A 20,238-nucleotide genomic window follows, 5' to 3' on the forward strand; every position below is an offset into this window, starting at 1 on the left:
CACGCATTGCGCGCTTTAATTGTTGTATTGTAATTTATCGTCGTCGGCTACCATTCACAATCACCATTGAGTCGTTCAGTTTGGCATTAACCTTTCAAATTCGTGTTGGTATGTACATGATGTATACATAATAAGAATACTGTGGTGTTGGTTGGTGGTGTTTGTGTTTACTATTATTATCCGGATTTCTTTTTTATCCGGATCGGGCCCGGCACCAATTAATCCGGATAATCCAGAGTCTACTGTACAGTAATTTGATAATTAAATTTTACAAGTAAATCAAGATTTGTCCAGAAGTCAAGTTTCCATGTTCAGCATCGACGACGTCATCTCATCTTCAAAAAAATGATCAATGCAGTTATAACGCGGCCGCGCCGCGGCCGTCCCAAAGAAAAACGCCGTATGAACATTCAAGAGTTGCCAAGTGTCCTCCGATAATAAATTGATTTTTTAGGAAAGTTATGCATATTCGTCCATGAACTTATAAGATATTTTAGTTCAAGTTGCGAAGAAAATTGTCAGAGAAATTGAAGGAAAAATATTCACAATTTTCAAAGTAAATTCATGTTTTATCGAAGGAAATGTAGCAACCTCTGAAAGCTCCCGACGGCGTTTTTCCTTCCCACGGGAGAAACGATCACTGAAACATAGTCGCAGTCATGTAGACTGATCATGCGAGGCTACGTTTATTTTTCTCCGTGTTTCAATTGACAGGAGGTATCTTGAAATGAATAAGAATACTATTTGAAATTAGCAGATTCCCTTTAATTCAATTGAGAAATTCCTGTTGTGGCTTAATTAACAGGAATTCCTGTTGATCCGAAACACGAGTTTTCTCGAAGCGAGGCGAGAGGAAAACCCACAAAGATGGGATGTATCATAAACTCGGCAACCAGGAACAACTGCCGAAATGAGCGCTCCTTTGTTACCCCAAGCATATAGGTTATTGGGTATTGTATGAATATATCCTAGCTTCCGATTGAATGGATCCTTGTCACGTGATCTCTCATTAATATATGCGCTCTGCCCTGCTCCCGTGGGCTATGCTCGCCGGGCTCAAGTGCCCTATAAAACACAATCGCAGCTTATAAATGTCGACTCAACAAGCTCGTATCTGTTATTTTTATAAGTTCCTTAACGAATCGATCCATCCTGGTTCTTGAGGGGTCTTAGGCTTTCCTTCCCCGTGAAAGCGCACCGAGTTTAATAAAAGGGGTATTCACGGTCGTTTCTTAAACTTTTCCTTTCTCTTAAGCGATGAGAAACGCATTGTTTGGGGAACCATCCATTCTTCTCCGTTTTTTAGGCAACATCATGAATACGACCTCGCGGCTTTGAGTTGGTTTTAATCACAATAGACCATTTTTATAAAAATACCACAAAGGAAGAAAAGGAGAAAACCAACCTGTCGCCGTGTCAGTAAAATTGAGCCAAAAAAGGGTAAAAATGCACGATGACCTCTTAGACCCCTAAAAGCTCCTGTAGACGTTACAATCAGTAAGGGCTAAGATTAAAATAACCTGTAGCTATTTTGGGCAAACTGCTCTTGAAATAAAGAATCAACAATACCCCATCTACACTATAGAGGTTCTACACCAAAAATAAAAGGATGCTGACTTAACATTCTGGATATAAAAAAGTGTGCGGCAACTCATAAAACGCTTAGTTAACCGCCACTGCAACTACAATGTCAAGATGCCAAGATGTAAAGGTAACTGCTGTGGTGGTTAACTCGGCGTTTTGTGTGTTGTCGCACACTTTGTTTCATCCAGACTGTAAAGTCAGCATCCTTTTTTTTCGGTGTAATATTAGAAGCATATCCCGAGAAGTGTCGCAGAGGAACGATGAATTGGCAATTTAAAATTTTCTCCGGATGATTCGGACGTATTTCTATCAAACGGAACTATGTGCATTAAGACATGAGCCCTGAGACCCGTAAGAATATGTGCATAACACGGCTCACGCCAGAATGCACATAGTTCCGTTTGATAGAAATACGTCCATTTGGACTGATTATTTCAGTATTTCCCTTTAGATCCTCTGTATTCGTCCTGCCACCCATGGAAGTTTTGAATGCTCCAAATGAATTTTACCTCTTCAGCACTCTGCTAAAATCACACCTTGATTCGCTTCTTTTCCTCGGGAACTGATAATCTCATGCTCAGAAAGTCCACCTCTCAGCTTTTATACAACCACGGTGTGTCTTGAGGCATAAAAAAAAATTTAGCTCAACCATTGAACCCACGGTCCACGGGGTCTGCTGTCACGATGTGAAGAAGTGGACTAAATTCATAGATTGTGCGTTATACATTCTGCTCCGTTAAAGCTTCACCGGTGGGAATGCACGTGTTTTTGGCGGCTTGACCAATGGCACGTGGCGCTCCACCACGGGATAACGTATACCTCCAAATAAGTATAGTATACCGAGCTCGTTCAAAAAATATTTGTCCAAAGGAGCCATCCGTGTCAAACGCAAAAACTTGTGCAGTAACCAATTACAAGTCACATGACCCAAAAGCGTGGGATATTTCTTGAAATAGATTGGAAGTAACACTTATGGATAGAAGCATCTGCACGCAAAAGGAAATTTTGAAATTGCAGTCGGAAGTGCTCGAAACAGCGACGGGAAAATTCATTGGAAATACCAATGTTTAGCCATTTCAAGGAAAACGGGTGACCATCCGATCTTACGGTTTTCTTTTTTCGGTTCAGTATACCTTGTACCAACAAGTTATATAAGTATTCAAGCGTTATTTAGGTCGAAAAGTATACATTATTCAGGGTTTAGACTATGAAAAATCAGTATCTGAAAGTCGGTGAGAACGAAAATACACCAACTCGGAAATTTTTAAACGCTTAGTTCTCTGTCATCAAACATGGTGTATCGATTTCAACTTGGTGCTTCACAAAGTCTCTAAGTACTTGTATTTTGGAACCAAAAAGGTTTTTCTTAAACTAATTTCTTCGCCCGCTGCGCAGTTTTAGGTGTTTCCTGAACAATTTTTTTTTCCGAGTTGGTGTTTTTTTGAACTCACTGATTCAATTATGATTGTGTTCTACAAAGATTAATTAAGTGAGATTAAACACTGATCCGCCGGTCAGTATATGCGAATTTAAGTCCTCGTATCAAAAAATTCGTTAACTTCAACCGGAATAGACGTCATGACTGATTCCATCGGTACATAATAAACTAATAAAGGCCCGCTACATTTTGGTGCAGTGGTCCTTACGTCATTTCCGGGAGTTATTGACAAGAAAATTTACGGTGCGGCCATGGGCTTTGCAATGCCGATGAGAGCTTCCTCGTCGTAATGAATTTTTCAGCAGTCACAACCAGAAATACTTCATCGTTACAAGGTAATTTTCGTTGCCATGCCTAAAATTTTACATAGCATAATGAGTCATTACAGTCATGAATCACAAACAGAATGATAGTTTCAGTGACACATTTCCTCACCAAGATAATTCTTAAGATCTCTATAAAACCCCGATCATTTTTACCTTTAAAGTCTCATACAAAGTGGCAACCCTGCTAATGTATTCACTCCCTATTTATGCACGGAGAGTTAAACTGGATGTAGAGCAGGACCGCGTTTCTTTCCATTAAGACCTCAACTTTAAGAGTTTTCTATCCTGTGTGTTTGTTTTTGAGAAAACCAGTGGCACCATGGTACTTCTTGCGAACTTCAACTTTTAAAAATGTATTCAAATCGCAATTCCCTTCCCACATGCAAGAGCTTCATTACGCCTGCCCGTGTTCAATCTCCTGAAGTTTCCAAACACTCATTTTAGAGAGAATGCAAGGTACGGTCGTCGATGTTTTCAACTTACATCACCGCTCCTACGATACCGGTGGGCCCCCATTGACTCGAAATTTATGGATCGTATCTGATACATCAAACAGATGAGATTGTATCGATATCGAATGTATCGATTGTATCAACATGTAAACATAGCCTAAAACATCAATTGAGTAATCTGAGGGAACAGGTTTCTTGTGATAGAGTTTCATTCTTATGAATATAAAATGACAATGAAAAGTGAAATCGTCAAGAATTTTCTCATTGTCAGCTTTAACTACTTAAATCCTCAACTTTTCGTTTGAGGTTACCTATGCTCTATTGTTTGGAACAAAACGATACATCGAACCACCATCGATACGATCCATTGATGAACTGAAACAACCGGAGACGATTCGATTTTTCAGCTCTCATCAGCCGCCGGGGCAATACGAAAAAAGGCCGTGGGGGGCGCGTCGATCGGGGGGGGGGGGGGGGCGAAGGATGATGGATGATTGGGAAAGGTGACCCCAACGATTCCGGAAGGGTACATTATCGAACGAAATGAGCACGGATTCCGAGCGACACAAACATATGTAAAACAGGCCCATGCTAAGTGGTTCTCACTTGGTGGTTTGGTCAGACGTAGTGGGCGGCATTCTCTCTTTCCGTTCCGGGCCCGATAAGATATGAGATCCTACCCAGGTAGATGAATGAGAAGTACCAAGGTAAACACTGCCCCGATTTGAACCGAACACTTACTCTTCTTCACGCGTTTGTTACCGCGTGGAGCCCCGAATCTCTCGAAGAAACCAGCGTCGGGAGGCTCATCTGAGATGAAGCATGTTCCGTTTCTCTTTAAAAAATACGAGCTCAACTTCGTGAGACGAGAGCTGATTCTCCTCGAGGAGGGAGCTTTAGGTATTTGAAGAATGGTCTTCAGACAGCGTTCCTGACTTCGGATTTGTTTTTACGACTAATCGCCCTTTTCTGAATAGTTTGAGTCATCGCGGTTAATAATGCACCCCTGGATGGTCTGGCGTGACTCCTAGCCGTTATCGACGTGGACTCTTCTGCTGTGCTAAGGAAGAACGCCGTATGAACATTCGGGCATTGCCAAATTTCTACCTGTAAAAACCGCATTGTCCAAGTACGTTATGCATATTTTTCTTTGAAATTGACAAAGCATTTAATTCATGATCAAAGCAAACGTCGCTGAAAATATTAGAGGAAAACACTTATGACTTTCCTCGAAAATAAATATTTTGTCAGAGGACATTTGCCAATCCTTGAATTTTCGCGCGTCGTGTTGGCTTAGCACGGCAGAGCTTCGAATAAGTTTCCCCGATACGAGCAGCGAGCGACAAATTCAGACATTAAATAGACAGTCACAAACCACTGCAAGGCTCATTTAATTATGGAATGAGTAAATAAAAGGGACTAACTAAAATGTGAACTTTCCATAAACCTACCTGGCATACGAGAAGAACGGGAGCCTTACTACGAGGACACGACTCTAAACCTAGCAACTGAATGGCAGCGACCGAGAGAAATTCCTTCATATGGTAAGGTAGGCAAAATGAGTTACCACGAGACACGAATAGTTATCTACTCAATCTCGCCTCATCACTTATTCAACGATAAGCGGCCGTAAAATAAATGTATCACACAGAGACAGGCACACTTCGCTGGACAAATATTTATCTCATTCAAAGAGAAAAAGAAAACCTCAAATGTTTAGGAAAAATATGATGGAACTTTACTCTAAAATGTTTAAGAAGCAGATTTATTGCGGTGTTGTGGATCAATACCTAAATCTTAACTGTTTCGAAAATAATGTTTTGATGTATTACTGCTCTGTAGGTTAAGGAATTTCAGGGTGAAATAATCTTAATTGATCAAAATCAGTAAAATCATTTCATTTAAAGGTTAGAGATTCGAAATCTTAGTTGGCACGGTCTTGGGAAAAGGCAGGTTCTTCGCAGTTCTTCGCAGAGTTCCAACGGGCACCATGGTTAGAGGTTGCGATTTCCAACCCTCAGCGCCTTAATTAGAATTTTAATTCAAAAGTACATCTGTGATGAAGTTTCCGCTTCTGCCTTTCGAGGAGATATTGACTTCACTCTTTTGGATAGTACATAAGATGAGCGTTTCGTAAGTCAGAATTTAAACACGTCATTCAACGAACTAGACATGAATCTACTCGTACCTAACCTCAGGATGAGCCTAAATTGATAGATATTTGAACTTCATCCTCCCGAAACTGGTAAATAAGGGGCTTTCAAAGCGCGTACCAGGAAATATAAATTTCTATCCATGAGCATCAGTATTCAGGGGATAAATTGGCCGTCTTAGAGGGCTGAAAAGCGAGAAAATCGTTTTGAGATTCCCGTCTCGAGGGGGCTGAGAAAATTCGCCGGAATTAACATCAACAGCAACAGACAGGCTCGCGAAAACGGCGCACAGTGGATCGAATCAATTAGAGAGGTCAGACATGAAATTTGATGCGAATTTTGATGTTTAATTCGCCTTATTTTAAATTTCAAGGGGTGTTTCGAGAAGAAAATTTTACGAGGAAACCGAAAAAACCACTTTTAGAACCTCTAAGTTTCGTATGAACGGAGTTATGAGCGTTTAAAGTTTCCGAATGGAGATGTTGCATGTGTGAGGAATTTGCGATTTGACTGATGATTCTTATGTAAAAGTTGGCGAGCAACACGATTGTGCCACTGGTTTTCTCTGAAATCAACTCCCAAGCTCAAAAAAAGCTCTCAAGTTGAGGCCAAAATGGAGGGGATATCCCGCCCTACCCTGAGAGTTCACCTCTACATCAAGACAAACTCTCCGTGCAAAGATAGGGAGCAAATACATTGACAGGGCTGCCACTTTATTTGGGGACTCCAAAACTGAAAACACGACAACCCTGCTAATGTATTTGCTCCCTATCTTTGCATGGAGAGTTTGTCTTGATGTAGACGTGGACTCTCAGGGTAGGGTGGGATATCCCCTCCATTTTGGCCTCAAGTTGAGAGCTTTTTTTGAGCTTGGGAGTTGATTTCAGAGAAAACCAGTAGCACCACCGTGTTTCTCGCGAACTTTAACCTAAGAATCAACAGTCAAATCGCAAATTTCTCACACATGCAACATCTCCATTTTGACCGACCACTCCTTTTGACTCGGTCCACCGTGCGGCGCTGCAAAAGAGGAGGCCAAAGGAGCCTGGCTGCTCAAAACAATTCCTCCCGGGAGCTACCGCGCCGTGGAGCAGTGCAGGCGGGAGTGGAGGAGGGGGGGGGGTTGAGGGGGTCGGAAAAATTTGATACCCCCATCGTAACGGATAACGGGCAACGGGTAACGGCTGGAAGGAGGTAGTTCGTAGTCGGCGAGACCCGAGAGCGGGGCAGGAGCTGCTGCGGCCAATAATCCACTTGTCTCGAGTGGAGTAACGCTCAAATTATTTTGATGAGTTTCGAGAGTGAGGCGCAGTGCCTGGAGGGTTCGCCATTTTTTCTTCGCCCCGGATAAGTTCGCTTGCAGCCGGAGTCGGGGTTGCCAGCCTCGGAGCTCCGCAAATTTTCCGCCTTCTAAATTGGAGCTTTTCATCCCGAAAAAGTATGGTAATTTCGTCAAACGGCCGAAATTTGAGTGAACGTAGTCGTACACTCAAAAAACAAGTATGGGAAGAGTGACTTACCAGCCGAGTTATGGATCATGGAACCATAAAATATAGTTCGTGGAACCACGCTTATAGGTTCACGACCAATAGAGTAGGGCCCAGAAAGCCATACTGTAGACGGTAAGTTATTTTGGTTAGAGATTATGGATCTCCGAGCCATTTTTTATGGGTCTCAGAGTCATACCTTTTTTGAGTGATGTCACGAAAATGGGCTTGTTGCAAACTCTTGCTGGAGCAAAAATAAGATCTATTACTCGTGGAAAGTGTCTCAAAAATTACGATGAGCGCAACGGCAAAGTCTGAAATGCACTCCTTACTTCACAATTTGCATAAGAAATTTGCATAAAAAAATCGTATAGATTTCCAAAATTTCCTAGGGAAAAAGAAAAATCTGAACAAACCTATGCTAATTAATCTAAGTTAAATCATTAAGTGCTGCTAGTATGTATTTTTATTCTTTTGTGGGTAAATTTCGATCAATCAAGGCAGGCGGATGTTCTAAGTGGGCGAGATACCGATTACGATTAATCGATTTGCTAAATAATCGAAATCCTTTACCGCAAACTTCCTTCCTTTTGCTCAAAACACAACTAGGATACCTGGATACATCACCAAATCCTCTCATCCTTTAATTTGTTACGTCCGTGCCAGTGGCGTGGCGCGCTTTGCGATACATCGCTCGATCTGTCATTGAAACCTATGGAAAAGGATCGATGAATAGGGTGTTCCTTAATAATCGATTCCTTACCATAGCATCAAATGGGGGAATATCGATACTCGGTCATTCACACCTCGCCACTGGTCAGTGGTCTGTGCGCACTTTCAAAATACCCCAAAGTTCTAAGAGGATCACTCTCTATACATGCGGGTGAAATCCTTTTTAACCTACGATACTAAAGGAGGATTACACAAACACCACACTTTTCCCCACATGTCAGGTTGTCCCCAGTCTGCACGGGCTTAGCTGATAAGTGCCAAGTTAATAATTTGTGAATTCGCTACCGCGTATTCCGCGGGCAACGAATCTATTAAACAGGCATGATGGATCGCCTGTCTTGTGTCCCCCTTTCCCCTTCCAATCTGGGTTTCCGTGCTCTGAGGAGAGTGCGATTAAAAAGCAAGTTCACTCTCCTTCCCTTCTTTTTCGAGAACAAATTCTGCGTTTTGTTGTACTCGCGCTTTCATGCAGTGGTGTCAGAAGCCATGTTTGCAGACGAACAACTCGTCAAGTTTGAAATTGGGGGGTGACTTTTTTTTATGGGCAGTTTGTATAATCCGCCAAAGTTTTATCTGTTTTCCCTTGGTGATATTCTCCCCCCCCCCATTTATCTTTTATCCCTAATCCTTCAGCCCCCCCCCCCCGTTTTTCCGTATAAAAAATTTCGCTTAATTTTGAAAAAACAAAGATATTTTAGACGTGAAAACCAAGCATTCTGCAGTGGAAAACGGAGTCAAAACTGCTCATTGCAACCTCAATCCCTCAAATTGCCTCTAGAGAACAACAAATTGTCAAAATTTTCCATGGGATGCCCCCCGGACCCCCTGGAAGGAGTTCGCTCACAGCCCCTGGAAATTCACGGCTGTTATGAGGGTGGGAGGGGTGCAAAGTAATAAAAACCACTGCTTTCGTGACGTCTTGCGCCTTCCTCTTGAAATTCCAACTGTTCTTTTAGTTTTCTTCTTGCGATCTCTGATAAAAAAGTCCTTGGCTGATCAGCTGGGTTTTGATCAAAGGAACAGGCCGCGACTGTTTATGATAACCTCGGAAGAATTTGTATTACTGATTTTTTAACTGGAGTGACGGTTGAAGTAATCAGTAATTATGAATAGCGTTTCCGTTTCCTGATCGCAGATTTCCTGTTACCACGACCAGATGTTGAGATAACCTTGATATTAATTGCTAAAGTGCGACACCGTGTATCTCCAAGCAGTGTTTCCGCTCCTGTAGTTTATTTTTTCGAAGAGGGTTAAGTCAACTTTGAAGTTTACAATTCACACAGAATATTCTACCAACAGAGAAGAAAACTCATGGAAGTTTTCAAGAAATTACGCTCACCGGTTTTTCAAAGAAAAAATGAATTATGATCAGAAGTCTGCAACGTTGCAAGAGGAAATACGTGGTCTCGCTTTTTAGTCATCGAAATACTGTTGATGCCCAAGGGTTTCCTACTGTAAGTCATGTAAGAATTGGAGTAACACTTCAGATTATACAGATGCTGGTGCACTGCCCTACATCCTCCCACTCACGTTCTTTTGATGACTGAGATAGGTGGACTCCTTGGGCAAACTTGTTGAGCCGTTAGCTACCAGTAACTACTGAACTTTTGTGACATTTTAAGGAGTGCAGAAACGTTACCAGCTCAGCCAAATGCCTGACTCATCGAGGAAATAGCGACCTAGGCGTGATGGCTAAAATATTTGTAGAATTTTGAGTTGACATTTTAACGCAAACGAAAGAATGCAACGGTTCTTGTCCCTCGTTCCGTTGCGATATGACGAAATGATACTACATCCAGTAAACTTTTCCGGGCGTCTGTCATGAGGTGTTGCATTTTTAACTCTATGAGGTTCTACCCCGGCCGCTATGCGGTCTAACTCTGCCGTGCTACGGAAAAAGCGGCAGAAAATATTTATTTTTGAGGTGCGTTATGAATATTTTTCCTTGAAATTTACAGGCACTCTAGATCAAATTACGAACAAAATTCCGTAAAAATTGGAAGCAAAATACACACAAATTTGCCCAAAAATTCATTATTTGTCGAAGGATTTGTCTGAGAATTTATACCTTTCAGGCGTTGTTCCTTCGCACTGTAGATCTCCCATCGGGCGCTTTTTGTCTTTAGCAGGCCCCTTTGCGCAATTAAAAAAAGTACTGGGTAGTGCTTAAAAACTTTGCAGACCGTGAGCTCATTTTTTAGTCCATCATCCATTTATATGAAAATTTTTCAAAGTTCCTCTCTTGTCTATGAGCTTAAATGTATTGGAACTGGTCTATTGACCCGATCCTTTTCCGTTCTTTGATCGTCGCTGATTTGATGTGACGAATTACAATCGCAAGATATGGTACCTAAATTGAATTTTTCGGTGCGATTCGGTGCACAAGCATTGCAAGATCTCGTCTTGCGCCACCGCGCCTTCAATTTTGCAGCCGCAACACGGACATCCATCAAGTACGAATAGTTGTATCTCTGCGCCGTCATCGATGCGCTTCCTTTCCCTCGCTTTACTTCTGTATTGTGTTAGTTTTCATTGATTTTGTTAGTAATTGTGCTTTATGGACTACGTGAGCAACACAGCCAAAGATAGGAAAGACGTAATCGGGCCTCGTTATTTAACTTTTCCTCCGAGTCTGAGTTGCACCTTATTGGCAGAAAAGAGCGGAGCATTGCAAGTTCAGGCCTCGCGCCACCGCGCCTTCGATTTTGCAGACGCAACACGGACATCCATCAAGTACGAATGGTTGTATCTCTGCGCCGTCATCAATCCAGGTCTTTACCCGTGGTCCCTCTATTTCCATGGTGTGTTGGCTTCGTTCGTCTTATTTGAAGTGGTGCTTCAAGGGCTACGTGAACAACATAGCCCACAAAACAAGATAGGTCAGCGCAAATGGGCTTCATCTTTTAACTTTTCTCCCGAATCCGAGCTGAGCCTCCTTGGAAGCATAAAGTGAAGCATTGCACGGTCACGCCTCGAGCCATCGCGCCTTCAATTTTGTCCTATGCAACATGTACATCCATCAAGCGCGAATAGTTGTATCTCTGCGCCGTCATCAACACGCGTTAATGAATAATTAAGCTGAGCACGTTTATGAAAAAATTCGGATTTTCCGCTTTCCTCTAAAAATAAATTAGTCATTTTCATCCTCTATCTCTTCATTCGTGTCCTTCCCCTGCCCACTTCGATTCGCTACGTCTTTATTCCTCCTCATTTTTCTTATTCTTCTTCTTAAGTCTTTCCTTATTCCTCCTCCTCCTCCTCTTCTTCTTCTTCTTCTCCTCCTTCCTCAGAGACTCAGGATCATTTGCTCTCTTTTAAAAATAAATTAGTCATTATATTCCTCTATCTATTCTTATTCCTCTTCTTCTTCTCCTTATTCTTCGTCATATTCGTATTCGTCTTCTTCTTCTTCTCCTTTTCTTTCTTCGTCTTCTTCTTCTTCTCTTCTTCTTCTTCTTCTTCTCCTTTTCTTCTTCTTCTCCTTCGATAAAATACGCATGTGAATAGATTAGAGACCCCGTAAAGGGATTTCGACCTGGTAACTTTCCTGAAACTACTCACGGGTATTTTAAACGATACCCACGGGTGCGGGTGTGGTAGTAGGCGAAGCTGATGAGAAGGAGTAAAGGAGTGCATCAGCAAAAGTGGTCGCGTAAGCTCTAAATCGTAAAATGTCCTGCCAAATTGGGCATGAAAATACCTCATTATCAATGGGGGAAATTGGACTCCACGGAACGAAATTCACCCAACTGGCAGCGTCAAGCGTTGAGTAATACCCCCACGAAAACCGCAAACAAATGCGTCCGCGGAGCGCATAAAACCTTGTGGCGGAAAATAAAAAAGAAGAAAAAAACTCGGTAAATTACGTTTCTTACCGAGGCACAGTGGTGAGAATTTGTGGGAGAAACTAAACATTTCACAAGAAATCCAACTCTCTGCGATAGTGATTACTATGAACACTTCGGCGAATCCATCGAGTATCATCACATTTTTTGGAAGAAAGTAGTGCAAAATCCCAAAATATTCGTCATTATGATTCTCTAGTTTGGTTTTAATCTAATGCAAAAATTTAAAAGTTAGATCCGTTGCTGTGCTTCGAAAGTCAACCAGTCTTGGCATAAGTTCTGGGAAGGGAAAAAAGAAGAAGCAATCGCTGTAAGGGGATAATTTCTGATAAGAGAGGAAATAAACCTAACTTTTCGATAAATCGATTGATCTGCCGTTGAAGCTAATGGAGAAAGGTCGATAAACACAGTGTTCGCAACGAACACTTTAATAATCGATTCTTTACCACAGCCCCAAATGAGGAGATATCGATAGTTGATCATTCACGCCTCGCCACTGTATAAATCAGTGAATGATTGAAGTAACCACCTCAATCGACACTACTACTTTGGGAAATAAATCAAGTATAAATAATACTTTTTCGTTTACGCCTCCTGCAATAAAGTAAGAAAATAAATCAGTTCATGGTGGGAATCGGTGAATGGTTCATTTTAGACGAGACGTAGCTGTACATGTATTTCGCTAATGAATCATTGTAAATTACTTTTTTATTATTTATTCTGACACTGGAAAAAAAACACATTGGATCTGGAGTCCAGACTCCTGAAAACATTGACAAGAAAACGGACTCTTGATTTAATAAGATTTAAGCTTAAATAAAAAGGAAATCCGCTAAAATTAAGAGGCTTGGTTCTTGATTTAAGCTTAAATCTGATTGAATCAAGAGTATTTTTTCTTCTCGATGTTTTTAAGAGTCTGGACTCTAGATCTAATGTGTTTTTTTTCCAGTGCACCTTTCAAGCAGTGCTCTTTGCTCACTGTGCGTTGACTAGAGTGCAATATTCCAATGCCTTACGGTATTCAGATGCTCAATGCCGCGTTTTTAACACTTTCGTAAAATTAGTAACTTGGCCTGTAATTTTGCGCCTGCAGCCGCAGCCACCTATTTCAGTTTAACTCGGCCGAGAGATCTGCGATCGTTGGGTTTGTGACAGAGAAAATGCCAATGTGCTCTACTTTTACTCGGCGCATTTGGCCAATCATCGGCAAAACTGTGATATGAATGCACCGCGCCGAGCTGAGGTAACCTGCCAGAAACCAGTCCTTAGTTCTTGCAACGTACTCTTTCTGCTGCATCAAAGGGAACCCCGCCAGTCATCAGAGGGAAGGCTTGATTTTGGATGCACTAGGATAACTCTTTTGGGGTCTTCTTGATACACTGCATCAGTGCGTGCATTAAGGCTCACTTTCATGATGCGCTATAGCGTGTTTTAGCATTAATATAATTATATAATTTATAATTATATTATAATTATATAATTTTTCTCACATACACACCGATGTGTGCTCTGTGGAGGTAAGTTCATCGACTGTCGTAGTAATTTTTGTACTTATCGGAGCAGAGAGTTCTCAAACAGCCCGATTTCTCAGAGCCTCGGCTATGTCTGTCGAAACACAATCCACAAGGAGATTTTAAAATATTGTGTGTGCATTTCGTGGGGTAAATTCTGTATCTCGGTTAGATCTAAAAGATCTCTAGCTATTTTTTGTAGAAAATGTGCACAAAATTACAACTACCACCACCACTCACCGACAGTCCTAGTTGTAAGTGAAAAAAGAAAAAAACGAAGATGGACTGCACAATCTTTTCGTTTGTGCTCATACTACGTTTTCAATGCAGTTTCAAACTTGAAAATCACATGATTTGTACAAGTTGTATTTGAATTCAGAAAAATTGGGTTTTAAAACGTTGTGAAAATTGATAGGACGGGGGGGGGGGGGGTCTCAGTTTTTCTATGCAGTAAATTCATGGCACTATGCAATTCTCAGTGTTCCTTGCCATGTTTGAGAATCTCCGTTTTTGTTTCATTTTCTTGAAATAAATAAGCCAACCAAGAGTTCTGTTCCTTGAAATACACTGTAAATATTCTTAAGTGAGTGAAGAAATTCTCAGAATATTTCAAGAAAAACCCTTCGTGAATTTTCCCTCCACAAAATAAATTATACGAACGAGGACTATGCGCTGCAGAAATCAGAAATACGAAATACGCATCTGTCAATTTTAACCATGGATAATAATGCTCTGACGCTGAGGTGTGTCAGAAAGCTTTCACACGCCGATCCGATCATGTAAAACGGGGGAAAAAATAAATGCATAGCATCAAATAAAATCATTCAATCCATTTTTTGTTCATATTTTATTTCCGCTGAACTGCTTGAAGCTCGGAAAAAAAACATCGTTGATTTTATTGCACACTATGTTTCAATCCGTTTTGCCAAATCAAAGGCACGAGGATTGTGAAACGCAGACACGGAGTAATTGCGCAGTTTTCGGAGAAACTGAGCGTTTCAAACAAGTTCCCGATTTTATTTTTTTATCAATTTAACTCATGAATCTTTCAGCTATTCGACAGCAAGCACGTATCGGCGCGTTCTCGGCCGAGCCAATATTTTCCCTCTCAATAATTCCGAGCCGCTCGCGCTCTCCGGGGGAAAAAAGAAGCAAAAGATTTCGAGAAACAGGAACACTGCCGTGCTAAGGAAGAACGCCGTATGAACCCTCAGGCGTTGCCAAATTTCCTTCGATAAAACACGAATTTCCTGGGAAATACATGAATATTTTTCTTCCAATATTTTCAGATAATTTTGTTCGCAATTTCACCTAAAGTTCCTGAAAATTTCAAGGAGAAATTTTCATAACTCTCTTCAAAAATAACTATTTTCTGAGAGGAAATTTGGCAACTCTCGAATGTTCATACGGCGTTTTTCCTGAGTACGGCAGAACAGCTTTGCGCACTCCTCGCGGATGAGACCGAAAGAAAAAGCAATGAAAAATGCAGGCTCTTTGTCGCAGACGCTTGTCTCGCTGCATGTTAACCAACGTGTAATACATTTTCGTCATAACTCAAGCCAATTAACGGACGAACACCGACGCTTGAAAGCAGTTGACACTTGCGTAAACAATGAACCAGGATTAACTGCATTTTTTCACACGTTTTCGATGATTTATCTGCGGTTCGGAAGGAAGCCCTAAGCACGGTCAGCAAGTGGCAATCGACGATATTTCATAGCTCCTCTCGTTTTAATACTTATACGTCGAGACGGGACCAGGACGTGGTTGCCGTTTCAGAGGGTTGCCTTCTGAAACCTTCAAAATTTTCATCATAGCTTTGTAAGAAATTTTGATGTTCAGTGCACTGGAAAAAAGGTACAGGCTAAATAGACATACCGTCCGTTCCGGGCTCTGCAGCCGAAGGTTCCAGGTGCTGGAGCTGTACTCCGCCGTGCTAAGAAAAAACGCCGTATGCCGTATGACATGCCGATGGCATGTCAAAGACTATACAAGGAAGCTCTGTGGACTCCAATGGTATGACCACAAAAATCAAAATATAGCGGTCCAGCGGTAGCGATGGCGCCACCTTAGTGAAATAATGTACTTATCTGAGTTATCCACTACGAGTCACTGAAGATTCACCTTAAAATACCACTTCCACATCATAGAAGTTCACTATCGGTGTGAGGAGTAATGCTACCACGCTAAGGAAGAACGCCGTATGAAAATTCAAGAGTTGCCAAATTTCCCCGGATAAAACATGTCTTTGTAAGGACAAGTTATGCGTTTTTTGCTTGAAATTTTCGTATATTTTAGATTAAATTGCAAACAAAATTGTCTGAAAAATTGGAGGAAAATAAGCAAAACTTTTCAAGAAAAATTAGGTTTCATGAAGGGCAATATGGCAACGCCTAGAGGCCTATACAGCTTTCTTCCTCAGCATAGCAGAATGGTCCTCGGTCATTTCCTCGGTGCAAGAACATACGACTGCAGCACTGTCGTGCTAAGGAAAAACGCCGTATGAACATTCGATAGTTGCCAAATTTCCTTCGATAAAACGTTCACTTTTGAGGAGAGCAATGAATATTTTTCCCTGAGTTTTTCAGAACCTTTAGATGAAATTGCGAAGAAAATTATCCGAAATATTTGAGGAAAAACATTCATAAGTTTACCAAGAAATTCATGTTTTATACAATGAAATTTGACAACGCCTGAAGGTTCATACGACGTTTTTTAGCATAGCAGTGCAGCATGGGAGACTGAGGGAGACAAGGGAGGCAGCGCCTGGGCCGGGAACGCCGGATAATGAGGTTATAATGATTCGAGATAGCAGGGGTCGGTGCGGTCCAGCCGTGGCTGGTCGTTTCCAGAGATAAAGATTAAAAACACAATACGATCAATTTGAGCCCTGGGACAGCGAACGTGAACGTGTTGTATAATAAAAACAGTTGTAGGACGTAGGTTGTAGCCACTCACTCATGCTGGCAGGCCCGGTGTCTCCGGTGACTCGGACCGACCGGGCCCCTAATTTGTCTCATCTGAGTCAAGCTTAATCTCCAACACGAGAAATAAATAGAATCACTTAATAAAAAGAAAAATAAAAAATAGCCCCGGACGAAATCGTCGAGCTAACTGTTGATTTCCCGCCGCAGAAGCTGGCCGACCCACCTCCGCTCCTATCCACACCAACGTACACACCAACACTCACGATAATCGTTGTCAAACTGCGCATGTGGTTGTGGTGAATCTTTACGGTGAAAAAAACCTCGATTATACGAACCAAATAGTTCAGTAGGCGCTGTCTGGTTCAGAGGACTGAGCTCTCAGTGAAGCGAACCGATCGCTTCAGTTGACAGCATCAAGTCGGTGAGCCTAAGCTCAGTTTTACGAACCAAAGTTTCAAATCAAGACCAAAAATTTATGTTTCACGCGGAAAAATTCCCCTGTCGACCGAAGTTCTCCAGTTGAATGAACTGAGAGCTTGGTCCGTTGAACTGAACTTACGCTGTAGCGACTCTTGAAAGCTTGCAACACCATTTTTCGTCCATTTGAATGCATGTCAAACAATCGATTCTTGGTGAGGCACCTTGCCTCTCCTAAAATCGACATTTTTATTGGAAAAAAAACAGTGTTGCCATATTACAAAATCGCTACTGAACCCATGGTTCACCGAACTGAAGTTCACCTCTGTCAACTGAAGCTATCTGTTTTCTGGATAGAAGGCTCATGCAGTCCTCTGAAACGAAAAGCGTATAATGTACGTATACCCCGTTAGTTCGCGCTTCACGCAGTATTTGACGCAAGAGCAAACGTCAATTTCAATATTTTGGAGGATATACATTTAAACTCCACTTTATTGCAGCAAATTGGTGTGTTTAAAATGATGAAATTGCAAGAAATAGCTCGAAACAAAAAAAAGAGGAAGTTACCTTTAAAATTTTATATATCTAACTTAAATTAAATCTGTTATAATCAGAGACAAGAGACCCTCCACTGGTATCTTGACAATGGTAAAAGCTCATCTTTCGGAACTTCAACATTCAACTGTTGAGCTACCCACTAGGCGGATGGTTAACAACATGTTGGGAATGTTGGTCTGCAAACAAGCCAACGTTTGGGAAACTTGTTTTGCTCATGATTACACCCGAATCTCATCCACCCAGAAGGGTGATGACTGTTGCCCCCTTACAATTGTCCACAATGAAATGTTGAATCCCCGAAAGTAAAAGGTGGCCAAGAGGCCAGTAGAGGATGTCTTGTCTCTGGTCATGATAAAGTGGGTGGGTTCGTATTCCCGATCCAGATCATATCCAATGAAGAAAGAGCGAGCTTATCTTTGCAAAAGTCGCAAGCTGAAACAATTTACAGCCGGAGGCCGCAGAGGGTGCCTGAAAAGGCATCTGTTCCTTAAACGTTTACATCAAAGGCTATAAACCCTTAAATACACTTTATAAAAAAGAATCCTCTCGTGTCGTCAACACAAAAATGAATGCGTGATTACATTTAATGGGATGAATTAGGGCACGTGTTTCCATGTCATGCACAGCTTGAGGATTGATACAGCCAAAAAGGGCAGTGGACGCTGGTGCCCCGAGAGCCCCGCTACATCACTCGAGCCCCTCCCTAAAAAATATTAACATAAAGTAACGATTTAATTTCCTTGCATTTCGTTTCCCGGCCCAGCATTCTGATGCTTAATCTCTCCTCATTAGTGCGAAGCCACTGGGCAAAGGAGGCGTTTCCTCAAAAAACGAGGGAGAAAATATTTAGTCAAGAAATTGAGTCGTCATTTTCTGAAAACGAACAATTAATCCAAGATAACTCGTTATGGTGGCACCTTTTACCCCGAAGGTGATCTGGAATTTTTAAGAGTTTTTACAATTATGGCTATTTTCCTCTTACAAAGTATTTCTTCTTCATTTTGTTGTATCTGGTGATTGGAGCATGTCGGGTCCGAACTAAGTACAATCATACTCTCTAACTTTCGAGAAAGCCATACGAACTGAATGGAGTGATAAATGAAACCTATCATAACATAGGCTCATTGATACCTCATTTTTATACTTTTCCCTATCTGAAGAACCAAGCTGTTTAAAAATATCGATGGTGGTGGATTTATCGATCCTTTTCCATGGGTTTAGATGACGGATCAATCGATGTGTCGTAAAGCACGCTACGCCACTGGTGTCTGTGGGCGATCACATCTGAAAATCTATTTGTTCAATTTCGTTCAATAATTGGCATGGAAGCTCATATTTACTCTCCTATTATGCACGTCAGTTGATTTTGGGGTACGCCAAACTTGGGGGGAGGCAAGGGGCAAAACATGATTTTTAACTAATTTACACGAAAAGCTCACTTTGAAGGTATGCAGATTTCTTCTTCTTCTTCTTCTTCTTCTTCTTCTTCTTCTTCTTCTTCTTCTGTCCTCTTTTCTTCTTCTTAATCTTCTTCTAACCTCTTTTCTTCTCCTTTTTCTTCTTCTTCTTCTTCTTCTTCTTCTTCTTCTTTATCTGCTTCTTATTCTTTTTCTTCTTCTTCTTCTTCCTCTTCTTCTTATTTTTCTGCTGCTTCCCCTTCTGCTTCTTCTTCTTCCTCTTCTTCTTATTTTTCTTCTTCTTCTTCTTCTTCCTCTTCTTCTTCTTCTTCTTCCTCTTCTTCTTCTTCTTCTTCTTCTTCTTCTTCCTCTTCTTCTTCTTTTTCTGCTTCTTCTTCTTCTTCTTCCTCTTCTTCCTCTTTTTCTGCTTCTTCTTCCTCCTCTTCCTCCTCTTCCTCTTCTTCTTGTTCTGCTTCTTCTTCTTCTTTTTCTGGTTCTTCTTCTTCTGCTGCTGCCGCTTCTTCTTCTTCTTCGTCTTCTTCTCTTTTTTTCCTTCTTCTTAGTCGTCTTCTTCTCTTCTTCTTCTTCTTCTTTTCTTCTTCTTCTATTTCTCCTCTATTTTCTTATTTTGTACTTGACCAGTGAACTAGATCTCAACATAAAAAGCCGCGGCAACAGTGTCTCTCCAAACGGCCAGCGGGGGACGAAGAGGGGGTCCCAGCGGCGCGGCATCTGCAGTCAGGTCCGAGGCTGGAGCGCGGGCTGCGCGGGCGGACAGAGGAGAACTCTCACCTGGGTGCGTCGTCGGTGGACGATGGACGTGGAGCTGGACGCGGATGAAGATTCGTGAAGAAGAACAATGGTCCTCCTCGATCCCTAATCCTCCAGCTTGTGCGTATGTATGTGCGTCCGCATTCGTGTCCGACTCCGATGAGGATTGTTGGCCGCCTTGTCTGACAGATCGCTCTAATGACTCCACCATTTATCTTCCGCCCTGCGCCTGCACCGGAGAAACGCGATGCCAGCGCTATCTCTCAGATTTATGAATTAAACGTCCGATTTCGTCTTCTTCTCTTCACCCTTGGACATCCCTCTTTTTCCCGAGTCATACATTCGGAGCGTTGTCATATTTTGTTTTGGTTGTGACGAGAAGCGCGCGGAAAGAATTTCTAAGGAGTACAGAGCATCATCATAGACAGAGTATGCCTGGAGTCCCTTTATCCCTCCCCTTAAGGCTCAGATACATCTGCAAGTTACAAGCGCTTGTTGAAAGTGGAACATCACCAGGAAAGGAGGATTTCCAGTCTTAGAGTCTGTAGAGTCTTTCGAGATTCTTTAAGTCTTATCTTGATAGATCGACAAACCAAAATGCCGAAAATCAGGCTGAAGGACCCTGGTAAAAATTGGCAGT

Source organism: Bemisia tabaci, chromosome 7 (genome assembly GCF_918797505.1).
Source record: "Bemisia tabaci chromosome 7, PGI_BMITA_v3".
Taxonomy (NCBI): domain Eukaryota; kingdom Metazoa; phylum Arthropoda; class Insecta; order Hemiptera; family Aleyrodidae; genus Bemisia; species Bemisia tabaci.